Here is a 19,711-nt window from a genome sequence, read left to right as displayed (position 1 = left end):
ACAAGACCAAGAGATGACTGTGGCTAAGATCATGAACTCCTCATTGCCAAATTTAGACTTAAATTGAATAAAGTGGGGAAAATCACTAGACCGTACACGTATGACCTAAATCAAATCCCTTATGATTATACAGCAGAGGTGAGAAATCTATTTAAGGGACTAGATCTGACAGACAGAGTGGCTGATGAACTATGGACTGTGGTTCATGACATTGTACAGGAGACAGGGATCAAGACCATCCCCAAGAAAAAGAAATGGTAAAAAGCAAAATGGCTGTCTGAGGAGGCCTTATAAATAGCTGAGAATAGGAGAGAAGTGAAAAGCAAAGGAGAAAAGGAAAGATATACCCATTTGAATGCAGAGTTCCAAAGAATAGCAAAAGAGAGATAAGAAAGCCTTCCTAGTGATCAATGCAAAGGAATAGAGGAAAACAATAGGATAGGAAAGGCTAGAGATCTCTTCAAGAAAATCAGAGATACCAAGGGAATATTTCATGCAAAGATGGGCTCAATAAAGGACAGAAATTGTATGGACCTAACAGAAGCAGAAGACATTAAGAAGAGGTGGCAAGAATACACAGAAGAACTGTACAAAAAAGATCTTCATGACCCAGATAATCACGATGATATGATCACTGACCTAGAGCCAGACATCCTGGAATGTGAAGTCAAGTGGGCTTTAGGAAGTACCACTACGAAGCAAGTTAGTGGAGGTGATGGAATTCCAGTTGAACTATTTCAAATCCTAAAAGATGATGCTGTGGAAGTGCTGCACTCAATATGCCAGCAAATTTGGAAAACTCAGCAGTGGCCACAGGACTGGAAAAAGTCAGTTTTCATTCCAATCCCTAAGAAAGCCAATGCCAAGGAATGCTCAAACTACCACACAGTTGCACTCATCTCACATGCTACTAAAGTAATGCTCAAAATTCTTCAAGCCAGGCTTCAGCAATATGTGAACTGTGAAATTCCAGATGTTCAAACTGGTATTTGAAAAAGCAGAGGAACCAGAGATCAAATTGCCATCATTTGCTGGATCATCTAAAGAGCAAGACAGTTCCAGAAAAACATCTATTTCTGATTTATTGACTATGCGAAAGCCTTTGTGTGGATCACAATAAACTATGGAAAATTCTGAAAGAGATGTAATACCAGACCACTGGACCTGCCTCTTGAGAAACCTGTATGCAGGTCAGGAAGCAACAGTTAGAACTGGACATGGAACAACAGACTGGTTCCAAATAGGAAAAGGAGTACGTCAAGGCTGTATAATGTCATCCTGCTTATTTAACCTATATGCAGAGTACATCATGAGAAACACTGGGCTGGAAGAAGCACAAACTGGAATCAAGATTGCTGGGAGAAATATCAATATCCTCAGATATGCAGATGGTACCACCCTTATGGCAGAAAGTGAAGAAGAGCTAAAGAGCCTCTTGATGAAAGTGAAAGAGGAGTGTGAAAATGTTGACTTAAAGCTCAACATTCAGAAAACTAAGATCATGGCATCTGATCCCATCACTTCATGGCAAATAGATGTGGAAACAGTGTGAACAGTGAGAGACTTTATTTTGGGGGGCTCCAAAATCACTGCAAATGGTTACTGCAGCCATGTAATTAAAAGACACTTACTCTTTAGAAGGAAAGTTTTGACCAACTTAGACAGCATATTAAAAAAGCAGAGACTACTTTGTCAACAAAGGTCCATCTAGTCAAGACTATGGTGTTTCCAGTTGTCATGTATGGATGTGATATTGGACAATAAAGAAAGGTGAGCACTGAAGAATTGATGCTTTTGAACTGTGGTGTTGGAGAAGACACTTGAGAGTCCCTTGGACTGCAAGGAGATCCAACCAGTCCATCCTAAAGGAAATCAGTCCTGGGTGTTCACTGGAAGGACTGATGTTGAAGCTGAAGCACCAATATTTTGGCCACCTGATGCGAATAGCTGACTCATTTGAAAATACCCTGATGTTGTGAAAGATTGAAGGCAAGAGCAAAAGGGAACGATAGGATGAGATGGTTAGCTGGCATCACCAACTCAATGGACGTGAGTTTGGGTAAACTCCGGGAGTTGGTGGTAGACAGGGAGACCTGGTGTGCTGCGGTTCATGGGGTCGCAAAGAGTTCGACACAACTAAGCAACTGAACTGAACTGAATGAAGAATAAACTAGGCTATTTTCCCCATTGGTCAGACTATCTTCTAGAATCTGGAATCTCTCTGCAGGTGAGAATGGAACATCCCTGCACATTCAAAGAGAACGTCAGCTCCTGGAGCCTGAGGCACCTCTGTTTGTGGTGAGATCACATCTGATTCTGCATCAGCTGGTCCCCACATTCTCTCACCTGTGCGTCAGGATGACGTGCAGAACCTCGTTACTAACTGCAAGGCCAGGAGGGCCTGGAAACCCACTGTAATGTGAGCCATAATAAAATTATTTAAATAGCTTTTCCAAGTCATCTACTTTCCTATTCACCATCAGGAGGAGCCACAAGTAAATTATATTGGAAATATACACCTCCTGAGTTTCAAGATAGAATCTTTTACATAAACTCGTGTAGACCATTTTCTTCTGGAAGGCTCTAGTATGCCAGGTCATAAGAATATGGGCAGCAGGAAAGAGCCCAATAGGCTCCTTTCAGTGAAGGGGGAAGAATAAGGGGAGGCACACGTGTGGGAACAAGAGACCTGACTCTTCCACAGGTGCCTGGGACTGCTTCAGGAAATCACCATGTTCAAATCCCGCCTGGTCTTGGGGCTGGACTTTCCTCCTCATTTAATAAAAGCCTGAGAAGAAAGATGAAGAAGACAGACATTTATTTTCCCTAGTCATGATGAAGAATGACACTCAGAGAGCCTCCCATACCTTTTTTTGCTATTGTCTCAGTTTTAAGTCTAGTGATAAAGAAATGAATGCAGAAGGCACAGGACAGTGTGCTACCAAAAGAGATACATCCCTAAGGAAAATCCAAAATTAAAACTATACTATGTAGGGAGCTTCATTTGGACAAAGTTGATTAAGTGACCAATAAGCCTACAAACATTGAAAATCACTGGACATACAACATTTAAAGATGATTGTTGAACTGAACTAAAAAATCCAGACTCAAATTTAAAGTTTCCCTTAAAAGTCTTGAATTTAGGATCAAAGATTAACAACCATCTAAGCAATAGTAAGAGTTCCTTGTCAGGAGAATAACCATCATTCCACCTCAGATTTTTATAAAAACTTTTTACTTTTTGTAATTTTCAACCCTAAGATTCCCATATGTAGGAGATTTCTCATCCTTTAGCTGTATCTATGAAGTTTACACAAACAACTGGTGAGATGAGGGGAGGCTGGTCCCGAATATTCCTCGCCCTTCTCTTCTCTATCTTCCCTCCATTATCCAGGTCCTTTCAAGTAAGCAGGTACTCCCTGAGTGTAATCTCAACTGGCGTTCTTCCTGGGGAATATACTTAACTACTTCAGATCTTGAGCACAAAGGACACATACACTTCAACTACCTGCTGTGTTTAAGGAAACTATTTAGGAAAAGCTTTCATTTTTGCTTCTTCCTGGAACTTTGAACACAAATTGAGGAGTACTTCTTAAGAACATGATAGTCATCTTTTAAAGCTCCCCCAAGGACTGATGGTCTATGTCCTGAGTCCCCTGTCTCTGGTTCCTATTCAGGTCCTTGCTGCTATCATATCTCCCCCAGTTCTGACCTGTTCATGGCAGGACCAACAGTGATGGGGATAAGCCTAGGAGAGAGAGAGAGAGAGATGACCCCAGAAGCTTGCTGCTGTTCCCAGGATCACAGGTAACAGGGATTCGGGGAATATGATGTGGGCCTGGCTCACCTGAGTGGGGCAACTCAAAGAAACAGCACTGTTCTCCCCATTCTGCAGAGTCTGCTCTCAGCTTCCCAGGTTACTTAAATCAGGGTGTTGCCACACAAGCATCACTGCTTGCTACTCATTTGAGGGGAAGAGGGATGTATATGTTCTGCACATAGACAAGTTAACTTCAAGTAACCAAACCAACAGACTTTTTCCATCTCTGAGCCAGCAAGACACTGTAAAGACAAAGGGCTCTTGGCTGGGGAGGGGCAAGATTTTGAGTATCTTCTCCTGACACTTATTAGCCCATAACACATTAATGAAAAAAAAAACATTTCAAAACTGATATTCTCCAACTGAGACTCAAAACAGGAGGAGTTGTATCTTCTGACCTTGCCAAACTTTTGTTATGTGAGAACATAGTTCAATTTAACTAACATTTATTGAAGACAAAAAATAAATTTGGAGTCAGACATTTCTGAAAAGTTGATGCATATTTTCATTAGTTATTAAACACAGGTAAATTATTTATCTTTCTAAGACAGTTCCCTTACTGGAAACTAGGGTTAGCCTTGCAAGGTTGCTGTGACAATCTGAAACACAATGAAGTTCCTGATGTGATGCTAACATGGACCAGGAGCCCAGCCCAACGGGGGGACAGGCAGGGACAGTGTTTGTCAAACTTCAGATGTAGTTGGTGGATTATGAAATTAATTTTGTGTCTCTTGATCATCATTTTGTCTTTTTATGAACTAGAATAGAACTGGTATCACAAAAAATATCAGAGCACAGAGCAATAGTAATGTTGTTTTGTGACATTTTTGTTCCTCTGTGTATGTGTGTGCATGCATGCACATGAAATCATGATATGAAGCAGTTCTATCAAGGACCACAGTCAACAGCCTTGCACAAGCAGAGTAATTCGTTTCTCAGCCTCTGGAGTTGGGAATCTCTTTAAATTTACTTTGAATCCTATTAGTATATTTTTGAAATTAATACCTTATTGATCACGTCATTTGCAAATGTTTTCTTCTTTTCCGTAGGTTGTCTTTTTTTTTTTTTTTTTTTTAATGGTTTCCTTCGTGCTGCAAATTCTTTTAAGTTTAACAAGGTCACATTTGTTTATTTTTGCTTTTGCTTCCATTAATTTTGGGGTCAGATCCAAAAAATAGTGATGTGATTTATGTCAAAGAGTATTCTGCCTGTGTTTTCCTCTAAGATCTTGGTCTTACAAAGTATCTTTTCTTACAGGTCTTTGGTCATTTATTCATTTTACTTTTATTTTTTTATATGGTTTACTGAATCTTCTAATTTCATTCTTTTATACGCAGTTGTGAAGATTTCCCCCCACTATTTATTGAAGTGACTATCTTTTCTTTAGTATATATTGTTACCTCTTTTGTCTTAGATTAATTGACCATAAGCGCATGGGTTTATGTCTGGGTTTTCTATCCTGTTCCATTAATCTATGTGTCTGGTTTCTGTGATAACATAATTTTTCAATGCTGTAACTTTCTACTATAGTTTTTTTTTTTTTTTTTTTTTAACTTTTACAATACGGTATTGGTTTTGCCATACATTGACATGAATCCACCATGGGTGTACATGTGTTCCCCATCCTGAACCCCATCCCATCCCTCCAGGTCATCCCAGTGCACCAGCCCCAAGCATCCTGTATCCTGCATCGAACCTGGACTGGAGAGTCATTTCACATATGATAATATACATGTTTCAATGCCATTCTCCCAAACCATCCCACCCTCACCCTCTCCCACAGAGTCCAAAAGACTGTTCTATATATCTGTGTCTCTTTTGCTGTCTCGCATACAAGGTTATTGTTACCATCTTTCTAAATTCCATATATATGTGTTAATAGTCTTATATCAGGGACTGTGATTCCTCAGCTGTATTCTTCTTTCTTAAGACTGTTTTGCCTATTTGGGGTCTTTTCTGTTTCCGTACAAATTTTTAAAAAAACTTTTTGCTCTAGATTTGTGAAAAATGCCACTGGTAATTTGATGACAGAGATTGCATTGAATCTGTAAATTGTCTTGGGTAGTATAGTTATTTTTAACAACATTGATTCTTTCAATCCAAGAACACAGTATATCTTTTCCTCTGTTTGTATCATCTTCAATTATTTTCATCAGTGTCTTACAGGTTTTGGACTACAGGCCTTTTTTACCTCCTTAGGTAGGTTTATACCAAGAGTATTTTTTTCCCTTTGATGTGATATCAATGGGATTGTTTCCTTAATTTCTCTTTCTGATACTTTGTTTCTAGTCTGTATAAATTGGGTCAATTTCTGTATATACAAAGGCTTATACAGATCAGATCAGATCAGTCGCTCAGTCATGTCCGACTCTTTGCGACCCCATGAATCGCAGCACGCCAGGCCTCCCTGTCCATCACCAACTCCCGGAGTTCACTGAGACTCATGTCCATTGAGTCAGTGATGCCATCCAGCCATCTCATCCTCTGTCATCCCCTTCTCCTCCTGCCCCCAATCCCTCCCAGCATCAGAGTCTTTTCCAATGAGTCAACTCTTCGCATGAGGTGGCCAAAGTACGGGAGTTTCAGCTTTAGCATCATTCCTTCCAAAGAAATCCCAGGGCTGATCTCATCAAAGAAACAAACAACCTAATCAAAAAATATGAAGACCTAAATAGACATTTCTCCAAAGAAGATATACAGATGGTCAATAGACCCATAAAAAGATAACTCAACGTCACTATTCAGTTCAGTCACTCAGTTGTGTGCAACTGTTTGCGACCCCATGAACTGCAGTGTGCCAAGCTTCCTTGTCCATCAACAACTCCCAAAGTTTACTCAAACTCATGTCCACAGAGTCGGTGATGCCATCCAACCATCTCATCTTCTGTCGTCTACTTCTCCTCCTGCCTTCAATCTTTTCCAGCATCAGGGTCTTTTCAAATGAGTCAGTTCTTCAAATCAGGAGGCCAAAGTATTGGAGCTTCAGCTTCAGCATCAGTCCTTCCAAAGAATATTGAGGACTGATTTCCTTTAGGATTGACTGGTTTGATCTCCTTGCAGTCCAAGGAACTCTCAACAGTCTTCTCCAACACCACAGTTCAAAAACATCAATTCTTCAGCTCTCAGTTTTCTTTATAGCCACTAATTATTAGAGAAATGCAGATCAAAACTACAATGGGGTATTACCTCACACTGGTTAGAATGACCATCATTTAAAGTCTACAAACAATAAATGCTGGAGAGGGTGTGGAGGAAAAGGGACCCTCCTACACTGTTGGTGGGAATGTAAATTGGTGCAGCTATTATGGAAAACAATATGGAAGTTCCTTTAAAAACTGAAAAAGAGTTTCTGTGTGATCCAGCAATTTAACTCCTCAGCAAACATCTGGAAAATGTAAAAAACCCTAATTCAAAAAGATACCTGCACCCAAGTTTTCACAACTGTATTACTTACAATAGCCAAGATATGTCCAGGACAGATGAATGGATAAAGACATGATGTTTACACACACACACAGAGGAATATTATTCAGCCATAAAAACAATGAAATAATGCCATTTGCAGTAACATAGATGAACCTAGAGGTTGAGACTAAGTGAAATAAGTCAGGCAGAGAAACACAAATATCATATGAGATCACTTATATATGGAATCTTAAAAAATGATAGAAATGAACTTATTTACAACACAGAAACAGATTCACAAACATAGAAAAAACAAAAACAAAAACAAAAAACTAATGGTTACCAAAAAGGAGCATGGAGAAGGATAAATTCAAAATCTGTGTTTACTAAATGCACACTACTATTTTGCTATACAATTGAAACACTGCAAAAAAATAATTAGACAAAGTATCTGGGGAAATTTAAAAAAATTATACTATGTATAAAATAAAGACAAAATGAATTAAAGACCTAAATGTAAGACAAGATACTTTGTAAGACAAAAGCTTAGAGGAAAGCATCTGCACTGATTTTGGAGCCCCCAAAAATAAAGTTGATAATATTAAACCAACCTAAATACATTGTGTTCTCTGCCAAACCCTGTCCCTGTGTCAGGTGATGGAACTTTGTTGGCAAAGTAATGTCCCATGAAAGGCATCTCCATGGTCTCTACAACTCTCCCCACACACTCAGCAAGTTCCCAACTGAAAATTCAATATTCCACCTGATAAAGTAATTAAACAAGGAGGCCATGGGGCTGGGGTGGCTCTAAAGCCTTGGCAGTCTGTCTCCACAAACCAAAACCTAAGCCAGAATCAATGCACTCAGATCTGAGAAAAAACTTAGGAATGACCAACCACAAGCAGCCAACTAGGCTTCCCCAAATCAGGCAACTGCTTAAAATACAGCCAATCAAATCATTTTCTTTGAATACATGTGACATGTCCTTGCACAGTTTCTCTCCCTTACAAATTCATATAAAATAATGTCTGTGGATGTTTTACTATTTACTGACCCCATGAAACCAGACCCAGCTGATTTCCTCAGTAGCAAATAAAACATTAGGGAAAAAAATCTCAGGATGCAAAACTCATCAACTGAGAGCAGCTCTGGTTGAGGCAGCTCAGGTGGAGGGAGATGACCAGGACCCTGGCTGGGACCCTTCTTACCCTCTCCCCTGAGGGAGTCCATTGGGAGAAACACAGGGAAGCATCTGGGTACCATCAGATAATGCAGAACTAGAAAATGATGCAGGATATATTATGTCATGTTCCACTTGGGAAGTGAAATGCACATACCTCTTTAGTGAAATTACCACTCACCACATCAAATCTGTAATATGCAAATTTAAATGACTGGTGGTACAAAGACAGCAATTTCACTCAACAGTCAAGCACTGACAATTCCTAGGGGATGAAGGGACAGCCATCTCCCATCTGCTGTGAAGAAAGGGACCTGACAGTGAGGATGGTCCCCAACTCATGCAGGGGTGCTCACCAGTGGACAAATAGTTGTTTTATTAGTACTAAAATTGGGGTAGTGTCCTCAAAGGAAGCACTAAGGGGGCCCCAAAACATCTAGAGATGGACGAAATAGCACTGATCTTGTGCTCATAACACTGTCAACATTGGGGTTTACACACTAGAATCACCCCCTCTGCACATGAAATCAACTGCTCTCAAACTGGAGAAACCTTAGCCTCCCCCTATTCCTAGAGGACTGGAGAAGGACTGACACATAGAACTGCTTCTAGGAGGCAGGGCTTCTGTATCTTAATAATCTTTCTTCAAGCAGAGATTCATTTCAGAAGTCAGGGCCTGTGGAGCAGTCAGGGGTTAACGAGAGAGGTGATGAGGCCTGGAGGTAAACAAGCCAAGGAGTGAAGCATCAAATGACCTCTAAGTCTGAACACTTGTCACTACTCTCCAACCCACATCAACCATGTTAAGAGTTGTGGCTTGGATGGTGCCCCCTCCTCAAAAAGATGTGCTCAAACATGACACCTGTGGACATGACCTTATTTGGATACAGGGTCTTCACAGATGTAATCAAGTTAAGATGAGGTCACACTGGAGCAGGGTGACCCTAAAGCCAGTGAGACTGATGTTGCTATGAAAACAGAAGAGACCCAGACTGACACGGGGACAACAGCCACATGACATCAGAGGCAGAGACCACAGTGCTGCAGCTGGAAGCCAAAGAACACCAAGGAAAGCTGGTGAAATAGGCTGGAGGGAAGGATTCTCCCCTGGAGCCTTCAAGGACAGCACAGCCCTGCCAGCACCTGGATTTGGGACTTGAAGCCTCCAGAGCAGCGAGACAATAAACTCCTGCTGTCACCCAGCTTGCGGTGCTGTGATACAGCAGCTCTAGAAACTGAATCTCTAACCTGAGCCCACACTTCTGTCTTCTCAGCTTTACTAAGACTCCTAACTGCTTCTTCTGTCACCCCTCCAGTGACCATCAGAGGAATCTCTTAACTCCCACATCAGATGACATCCCTCCTCTGATCTGGACCATCCAAGACTTCCATTCCACTTCTGGGCTCCCTGCCCACAGCTCAGAGACCAGCTTCCTCCCATCCCCCTGCTCACTCTCCTCAGACACGCTGGTCTTCCTGCCATTCCTCCAACCTGCCAGGTCAACTCCTTCCTTAGGACCCCCGGCCTCAGACTCCCTCCCCCAAGTGACTATGTGGCCCCCACCTTCATGTCACTCAGACCCCCTCCCCCAGGTGACTATGCAGCCCCCACCTTCATGTAACTCAGACCCCGTGGAGCACCAGCTCCTCAGGCAGGCAGCCAGGACATCATCCTCTTTGTCACATCCTCCTCATCAGAATAGGAGTGCAGGGAAGGCAGGGCCTTGTCCTCCTGCTGCACAGGCTCCCACACGTTTCGGGGACATAGAGACCTGGGCAGAGAGACCAGAAACTGGAGACACCAACAGATAGGGCATCTCTGACCCGGGTGTTCAGATACCCAACCTCGCTTCTGGTGTTAATGGAAGATGCTCTTTTGGCAAAACTATGTATGACAATCACCTGGATACCAACAGATCTTAGAATCTCTAATTTCTAAGTGATACACTTTGATTGAAGTCATGGAAGAGGAAAGTAAAAAGTTCTAAATAAAACTGCAACATTACCTTAACAAATTTATTTGGAATAGTGATGATTCAATAACACTGTGGTTGCACTTTTATACACTTTAGGGTTTATTTGGCTTAGAGTGTAATAGTGACATTTCTATAGGGCTTTAGGTTCATCCTCCAAGGCATGAACACCAACTCTGAGGAGAAGGGGGCAAAAACTGAGGGAGAAGAGGGCGTTTACCATGAACCCAGGAGACTGACCTGTTGGGAGGTCTGTCCTTCAACACACCTGAGTGCTAGCAATTCCACGGATTTCTAGAAATTACTTACATCTTTCAATATCAGAATCTGACTTGCATCTTTTAGGTGCTGCAACTGATGAGTGACTAAGATTGTGATCTTCTCCTTCAAGGCCTGACAAACACATCTACAAATGGAAAAGGCACAGTAAGCAAAAGCACATTAATGGAGTGCCTCAATGAAAACCTATATTTTGAAAACTGTGAGACAAAGACCACACAGCAGTCAAAGATCTTTAGTTTAAATTCCAAATCAATAATAAAAATTAAATAAACATAAACCGATGTATAGATCAGTCTTATGGACTCTGTGGGAGAGGGAGAGGGTGGGGAGATTTGGGAAAATAGCACTGAAACATGTATAATATCATGTATGAAACGAGTCGCCAGTCCAGGTTCGATGCACGGTACTGGATGCTTGGGGCTGGTGCACTGGGATGACCCAGAGGGAGGGGAGGGGAGGGAGGACGGTGGAGGGTTCAGGATGGGGAACGCAGATATACCTGTGGCGGATTCATTTCAATATTTGGCAAAACTAATACAATATTGTAAAGTTTAAAAATAAAATAAAATTTAAAAAAATTAAATAAACATAAATCAATTAATCCAACTAGGTTCTTAAATTTATCAGCAGCAAATTTGAATCTAGTGCTATAAAAAATTCTTAAAACCAGTCTACTGGAGGAGGCAAAAACAGCTAATTTTTTTCCTCTAATACTCAGCTTAACAATTATTTGCATGTTTCATAAAGGAAAACAACTGAGTAATACTGAGATCTCAAAACTTGACTAAACTAAAACACTATTTTATTGCTATCCGGGAATGGGAGAAGAGGGATCCATGTAATTTAAAAATGTGTACATTCTTAGCTTTCTAGGTGATTATTTATAATTAATGATGTAAATATTCACAACAAAAAATTAATAGATTCTTGGTAATCTTTGCCAGAGTGCATTTGCTAGTCACTTGTTCCCAATGAATATTAGATAGAAAATGAATGCCAGAGTGGCCTCCATCAGTCACTACAACATTACCAGTTCCATTCAGGAAGCAAGTCTTCTTTCATTTGGAGTGAACACCTTCCACATATGAAAGTAAAAGAACAGAATCCAAATGACCCAAATCACAGTGGAAATCATCCAATGGCTCAGAGCACCCACCAGTTCTCTTAGTCAAGACACCCCTCACTATTCAATCTTAAATTGCTTTCACAGTAAAAAAAAAAAAAAAAAAAAAACTACTCCTACATTTCAAATGTAGACCCCTAAGAACTCAGCCCCAGTGTCATCCCACAAAGTCCACAACCCCTCCAGGGAAGCATGTGGGTCTGGGGCCCTGGTGATCACAGGAAGGGCTCCAGGCAGGTACTCTGGGAGCCCAAGCCCCTTGCAGAGCAAATCTCAGGAACCTGAGCCAGATGCTCAGCCTGTGAGTGAATCAGCTGGAGGGTCTGGAGGCAGCAGGCTGCAGCTCAGTCCCTCTCACGAGCCTGATGACATCAGACAAGCGACTCAATCTCAGTTTCTTCATCTCAAAACAAGATCAATGACAACTCATCCACACATTCTGAGAAATCAAACCACCAATCTACTCAGCAAATGTCAGCTTTTTTTCCCACTCCTCCCTAACCACTAGCGGTCATGTGCTTTGGACTCGGGTCAGAAAACTCTTAAGGGGACACTCTGGACACTGAGTCTGTGATCAGAAACAAGACCCTGGAATGTAAACACATTCTAAAAGGATTCATTTTTGTTTTGACATATGTTACCTCAGCATTCATACCTAAGTTTCTTGACTAACACCTTTTCAAACTTAGTACTAAAACTTAGTACTAAAACAGAATTTTTGCTCCTTAATTCATAATTGTCTGCCAATAATACCTAAAGGTGGATGTTAATCAAATCTGATGGGGTGTTGTGTCCAAGATGAACCAACCCAAAAGTTTTAATATATTTTCTTCTTAACATCCTATCACAGATGAGGTAATACAAATAATTACAATGAAGAGATCAGTTAATGCCTTTGAATTTTTCATAAATGATGCTTTTATCCATATCACTAGAAAAATACACTATTTTCCAAGTTTTTAAAGATTTCCAAGTCATGCCATAGAAATGACTGAGTCAGCAACCAGTTGTATAACAGCTATTCCTATATAAAGGCTGTGTTAATCCTATAATCCCACATATAATGCTATATAAGGGCTCTATTAAGAGGGGATGCATCTTGTGGTGGAGGCGATACAAGTAAGACAGAGGCCCCACGTCCATTCATTCAATCAGCAGAGGTTTGCTGAGAAGCCAGGTACTGTCCTAAGTGCTGAGGATCCACCCACAGGTCAAAATAGAAGACAATACTCTGCACCATGTAGAGGACACAGTGAGCAAGCATAGAAAATCCACTGTTGGGTCATGACCTGTGCTCTGAAGGAAAAAGAAGGGGAGCTGCTGTTTTAGGTGGGGACACATGGGAGCCCTGAGACTAACTGGGGAAACATCCTGGAAGAAGGCACAGCAGGTGCAGGGATCCTGGGACAGAACATGCTAGACAGAGGTGCCTACATTCATAATTTATGGGTGGCAGGTGGTGGTGGTTTAGTGGCTAAGTTGTGTCTGAGTCTTGCAAGCCAATGGGCTGTAGCCCACCAGGCTTCTCTGTCCATGATATTTTCCAGGCAAGAATACTGGAGTGGGTGCCATTTCCTTCTCCAAGAAATCTTCCTGACCCTGGAATAGAACCTGGGTCTCCTGCATTGCAGGCAGATTCTTTCCCCACTGAGCTACAATGGGTGGCAGTTCAGTTCAGTTCAGTTCAGTCACTCAGTCATGTTCGACTCTTTGCGACCCAATGAATCACAGCATGCCAGGTCTCCCTGTCCATCACCAACTCCTGGAGTTCACTCAAACTCATGTCCATTGAATCGATGATGCCATCCAGCCATCTCATCCTCTGCCATCCCCTTTTCCTCCTGCCCCCAATCCCTTCCAGCATCAGGGTCTTTTCCAATGAGTCAACTCTTCACATGAGGTGGCCAAAGTATTGGAGTTTCAGCTTTAGCATCAGTCTTTCCAATGAACACCCAGGACTGATAACCTTTAGAATGGGCTGGTTGGGTTTCTTTGCAATCCAAGGGACTCTCAAGAGTCTTCTCCAACACCACAGTTCAAAAGCATCAATTTTTCGGTGCTCAGCTTTCTTCACAGTCCAACTCTCACATCCATACATGACCACTGGAAAAACCATAGCCGTGACTAGACAGACCTTTGCTGGCAAAGTAATGTCTCTGCTTTTGAATATGCTGTCTAGGTTGGTCATAACTTTCCTTCCAAGGAGTAAATATCTTTTAATTTCATGGCTGAAATCACCATCTGCAGTGATTTTGGGGCCCAAAAAATAAAATCTGCCACTGTTTCCACTGTTTCCCCATGAAGTGATGGGACCAGATGCCATGATCTTCGTTTTCTGAATGTTGAGCTTTAAGCCAACTTCTTTACTCTCCTCTTTCACTTTCATCAAGAGGCTTTTGAGTTCCTCTTCACTTTCTGCCATAAGGGTGGTATCATCTGCATATCTGAGGTTATTGATATTTCTCCCAGCAATCTTGATTCCAGCTTGTGCTTCTTCCAGCCCAGCATTTCTCATGATGTACTCTGCATATAAGTTGAATAAGCAGGATGACAGTACACAGCCTTGACATATTCCTTTTCCTATTTGCAACCAGTCTGTTGTTCCATGTCCAGTTCCCACTGTTGCTTCCTGACCTGCATATAGGTTTCTCAAGAGGCAGGTCAGGTGGTCTGGTATTCCCATTTCTTTCAGAATTTTCCACAGTTTATTGTGATCCACACAGTCAAAGGCTTTGGCATAGTCAATAAAGCAGAAATAGATGTTTTTCTGGAAGTCTCTTGCTTTTGGGGGGACTCGTAAATGGTCAAGTGCACCCACTGAGGACTGGGGGAAGACAGATGGCATGGGCGCCCCCTGGAGGAGTAGGTGGGAATGTCAGATCCCATCCTCCGCCTTTCTGCTGGGTCCTGGGGCACTGCTCCCTGGCTCTGGGACAGAGGGACCAGTATGTACAGACAGACAGGGGTGAGAAAGGACCCTCACAGAGCCAGCACAGCTGGATACCAAGTGGGTGTGGGGACGAGCTGGAAAGTCTGAAGGGAGCAGATGGCAAGGAAGCCTATTTGTTTGAGGACCTGAAGCTGCTTTGTGAATGTGATAGTAGCAGAGTGGTCGTGGGGGTCGGGGGAGGTGTCTGTGAAGGGCTGAAGCAGGACGGAGAGCTGTGTAGACAGGAGGGTGAGCTGTGTAGACAGCAGCATGGGAGTCTGATCAGGACAGACCCCAAGATCTGATGACACAGGAGGCAGGGGTCTGGTGATGTGGGGCTGAAGCAGGATGGGACTCATGGCTGGACACAGGTGAGACTACATCAGTTCACATAAGGCCCTCACCTTCTGTAGCTGATAGAATTCACTATGTTCACAGCATAAAGCTGTAAAAGTAATGAACCTCAATGGCCTTGGATATAAATTCATGACTGAAGGAAACTGTTAAAGGCAAGCAGAAGTGTGAGTCATTCATTTGTAATACAAAACCCTCCTTATGACTAAGCTTCCACACGACCACCATCTCTCACAGCATATTGTTCCATCCGATTCTCTGACTTGAGAACACTCTCCAGTTGCTGCTGAGTGGTTTCCTAAATTGCTTTCACACTCTCTGCTTTAAGTTTCCCTAGAGAATGTGGTTCTGATTACAAACAACAGTCTTAAGCTTGCTTCTATCAAGTAAATATCCAAAGTGGTATATTCAAAATATTTGAGAGGATTTTATAAATATCTCCAGTATTTGAAAAAGAACTCAGGAGAACTTCTGCAATCAGTGCACTGTACTTGGCACCAAAATGCCTTGCTCTCCCTTCCCTGTGACATGGATCAACGACCAGCAGAATCTGTTCCTGCCCTGATGGAGAACTTGTGCAGATGCACACAAGATGGGGTAACACACATTAGTGAGCTCAGGGTGGGCTGCTGGGAACAGGGAGGCTGAGCTACTCATGATGCCAGGAGGGCAGGGGTGGGGAATCTCTGTCACAGCACGAGCTCCTGTCATTGAACTCATGACAAGACACAAGGCAGTTCTCTAAGGGAAAATTCATCAAGTCATGAATGGGAGAGGCTGGGAAAGGGGGGGTCATATCAGAGAGCTTGAGACAATGCCATGTGTCATCTGCCCTGTTCCCTCTTGTTCTCAAGGATTCTGTGCTACTATTCAGGTTTATATGTGAGCAATATACCTAACATGAAATTTACCATTTTTGCCATTTTAAGCATACAGCTCAGTGGCATTAAGTACGTTCACATTAATGTGCAACCATCAACACCATCCATCTCCACAACTCTTTTATCACCCCAACACTAAGCACGTTTTATACAAGGGCTGCTGCTGGTGCTGCTAAGTCACTTCAGTCGTGTCCAACTCTGTGCAACTCCATAGACGGCAGCCCACTAGGCTCCCCCATCCCTGGGATTCTCCAGGCAAGAACACTGGAGTGGGTTGCCATTTCCTTCTCCAATGCATGAAAGTGAAAAGTGAAAGCGAAGTTGCTCAGTGGTATCCGACCCTCAGCGACCCCATGGACTCCAGCCCTCCAGGCTCCTCCGTCCATGGGACTTTCCAGGAAAGAGCACTGGAGTGGGGTGCCACTGCCCTCTCTTTATACAAGGGCAGGTTCCACCAAAGTCTAACAATGCCCGCTTAGTGGACGTGGAATCCTAGCTTCTAGCCAGCTCCTAGTGTCCAGAGCCCAACCTCCTCAAAGGCCTCCCTCTCACATTTGCTGACTCTGCTGAAGTCTCTGCTTTGCTATTCTGGACTTGCTGTAAATCAATCGTGTCCCCTCAGATTCACATGTGGTCACCTGAGTCATCAGTACCTTAGAATTTGGTGTCATGGATTTTCAAGAGGTAATCATTACGCTTAATTATACTGGACCTAATCTAATCTGACTGGCGTGCTTAGATGAAGAGACTAAGACATAAGGACAGAGACACAAGCATGAAATCAATAAAGTTAGAACACACCCCCTCACCATGCACAAAAATAAACTCAAAATGGCTTAAACACTTAACCATAAGACATGACACCATAAAACTCCCAGTAGAGATTATAGGCAAAATATTCTTTGACATAAATTATACAAATGTTTTCTTTGGTCAGTCTTCTAAGGCAACAGACATATAAGCAAAAATATACAAAAGGGAGCTTTGTTGCTGGCTCAGTGGCAAAGAATCCACCTGCCAGTGCAGGAGACATGGGATCACTCCCTAGTCCAGGAAGATCCCACATGCACAAAACACCTCAGCCCATGCACCACAACTACTGAGCCTATGCTCTGCAGCCCAGGAACCACAACTACTCGCCCACACACCATAGAGCCCGGGCTCTGCGATGAGAGAAGCCATCGTCATGAAAAGTCCATGCACCACCACTAGAGAGTAGCCCCTGCTCACTGCTACTAGAGAAAACCCTGACCGTGTGAGGACACAGTGAGGGGATGTGGTCAGAAGCCAAGGAGAGAGGTCTCAGGAGAAACCAGACCACCCACACCTTGAACCTGTAGCCTCAAGCACTGTGAGAAATTTAATTTCTATTCTTTGAGCACCTCCATCTGTGACAACTTGCTATAGACTGAATGTTGTTCTCCTCAAAAATCATACACTGAGACTTAATCGCCACTGTGTTGGTATTAGGAGGTGGGGCCATCAGGAGGGACCAGATCATGAGGGTGGAGCCTCCATGCAAGGGATTAGTGCTCTGATAAAGGGGACCCACATGGCTCCCTCACCTCTGCCACCACATGAGGCTGCAGTAATTGGACCCTCACCAGACTGAATTTTCAGCACCCTGACTAGGACTTTTCCAGCCTCCAGAACCTTGAGAAATAAACTTCTGTTATTTCTAAGCCACCCAGCTCTGGTATCCTATGAGAACAGCCTGGACACAGTCCTAGAAACACAGGACCTGACAGAGAGAATTCCCAAACAGCTCCTCTCTCCTGTACACCCCGCCTCCTCCAGGTGAGGATGTGCCTGCTATTCTCACAGCCTTACTTTCACCTCCCTCCACATCTGAGCTTCTTCTACTCTTCCTTCAGCAAAGGACTGGGACCTCTTCTCAGCCTCCACATACCTGCCCAGCCTTCAGGCCCCCATGGCACTTCCTGCCCAGCTCCAGGCACAGGGACCTTTCCAACTTCAGTGAAAGCCTCCAGCTGACACTTCCACTTTACATTCTGCATTTACTATCCTGTATTAAAAACCCTCTAAGCCCTGACTAGGCTGAGCTTTTCCCAGACATCTGTCTTAACAAGCTCCACATAGAGACAGATTCCTCAGAAGCAGGAATGAGAGCTGGGCATCCCAGTCTCCCTTATTCTGGGCACATTGTGGGTCCTTCCATCTCCTGGCTCACCTTCCTTCTTGTAAACTAAGAGGTTTATGCAGTAACATCTGTAAGGGTATTGATCTCAGTGCACACAGCAGAGTGTTTATACGTGCAGGGTGTTTATAAGTGCAGCTGGAAGGCTCATTGGCTTTAACAAAGTGAACAACAGCAAGCGACCTGACCGTGGGGGAGATGTGAAGGCTGTTTTAGAAGAAAAACAAGTTTGCAAGGCTTTCAAAAAGACCAGTCTAGACTCCATAAGAGGCCTCAGTCAGTGTGTCTTAGGACACATTATACACAGAAAAGAATCAGAGTTGTTCTACTTTAGTCATTGTGTAGCCAACCAGGAGCTACTGACAAGTTCTACATTCTGGAAACAGGAATAAGAGTCAAGATTCAAGCCAGACTATAGATGACACTACATTGTAGGTCTAAGTATTACTTCTAGTAAGCATCCATGAAATAACTTGAAATGATTGAAATCATACTCAGATGTGGAATACATGATTCTCAAATTCTAGACTTTATTAAGTCTAGACTTAATAAAGACTTTATTTCCAAAGTGATAGAATAACAAGCATAAACCAACAGGGTTGTTCCATGGAAGCCCTATGTCAGTACCCAAAATTTCGCCTCTAACATGCCTTAAGCAAATGATGGAGGAAAAAAACTGGCAGCCAAGTACCAGGTTATAGAGTTTCACTCTCTGATTTAAAAACCCTATATCATCTTTCTTATTCCTGGGGTCTGAATCCACCCAGAGTATCTGGTAACCAACTGCAAGTAGCAGGAGGGAAACTGCCATCTATTTGTCACTCCCTAAAGCATGGACCCCCTGGCCCCCACAAACTGGAAGCACCTGTTGTATTTTCCTGTCCTGACCTCATCAGGATGCAAGATTTCTCTATGATGGATCTTCTGTGGATGGAAGGGAGGGGAGGGAGGGACACCAGGGCAGAGGGAGCTGAGTCTCCTGGAGCACAAAGACCTGCCTGAGCTCTCTTCCCTCATCTCTACAGGGCTCTTGGAAAGAAGAAATGATAGAAAACAGGAGCAAACTCACTGTTCAAAGTCCCTGCTGACTACTGCATCCACTGTGCTGAGCGGATTGTCCAGGAGGTAGATGTCTGCATCCTGATACACAGCTCTAGAAAACACAGAGAGATGTCAGGAGAGGACACTTCACACTCCCTGGGTCTCATCTCTCAATCATGACGGCATCCAACAACTCCAGGTTCATTCCAGGAGCCCAGGGAAAGGACCAAGACCCTGTTTCACACAGGCCCACGCGGTGAGCAGGGTCTGTGTGCTCACGTCCACTAGGAGCTGCGGAGGAGAGGGGGCAGATGGCAACTGAAACCCCATTTACCTGGTGAGGCTGACCCGGGCTTTCTGTCCTTCACTCAGCAGTGTTCCTCCATCTCCTATCTCAGTTAGATCTCCTTCCTCCAAAAGCTGTAAATCCTATACATATAGAAAAGAGGGGAAAGAAAAAGATATAAATTGTGCTCTACTACCATCTTACACTTTTAGCATTAGTTCCTCATACAAGTATTTGATTAACGTGCATACATGCTCAGCTGCTAAGTCATATTCAACT

At 43.0% G+C, this 19,711-nt stretch overlaps 1 pseudogene; it reads right to left on the bottom strand.

The window, feature by feature from the left end:
- LOC100847383 (ATP-binding cassette sub-family C member 4-like) overlaps nt 1-19,711 on the bottom strand; it is a 131,126-nt pseudogene that overhangs the window by 36,944 nt on the left and 74,471 nt on the right.

Source organism: Bos taurus, unplaced genomic scaffold, assembly GCF_002263795.3.
Source record: "Bos taurus isolate L1 Dominette 01449 registration number 42190680 breed Hereford unplaced genomic scaffold, ARS-UCD2.0 Leftover_ScbfJmS_713, whole genome shotgun sequence".
NCBI classification, from domain to species: Eukaryota; Metazoa; Chordata; class Mammalia; order Artiodactyla; family Bovidae; genus Bos; species Bos taurus.
This window is presented reverse-complemented; position numbering and strand designations above follow the sequence as displayed.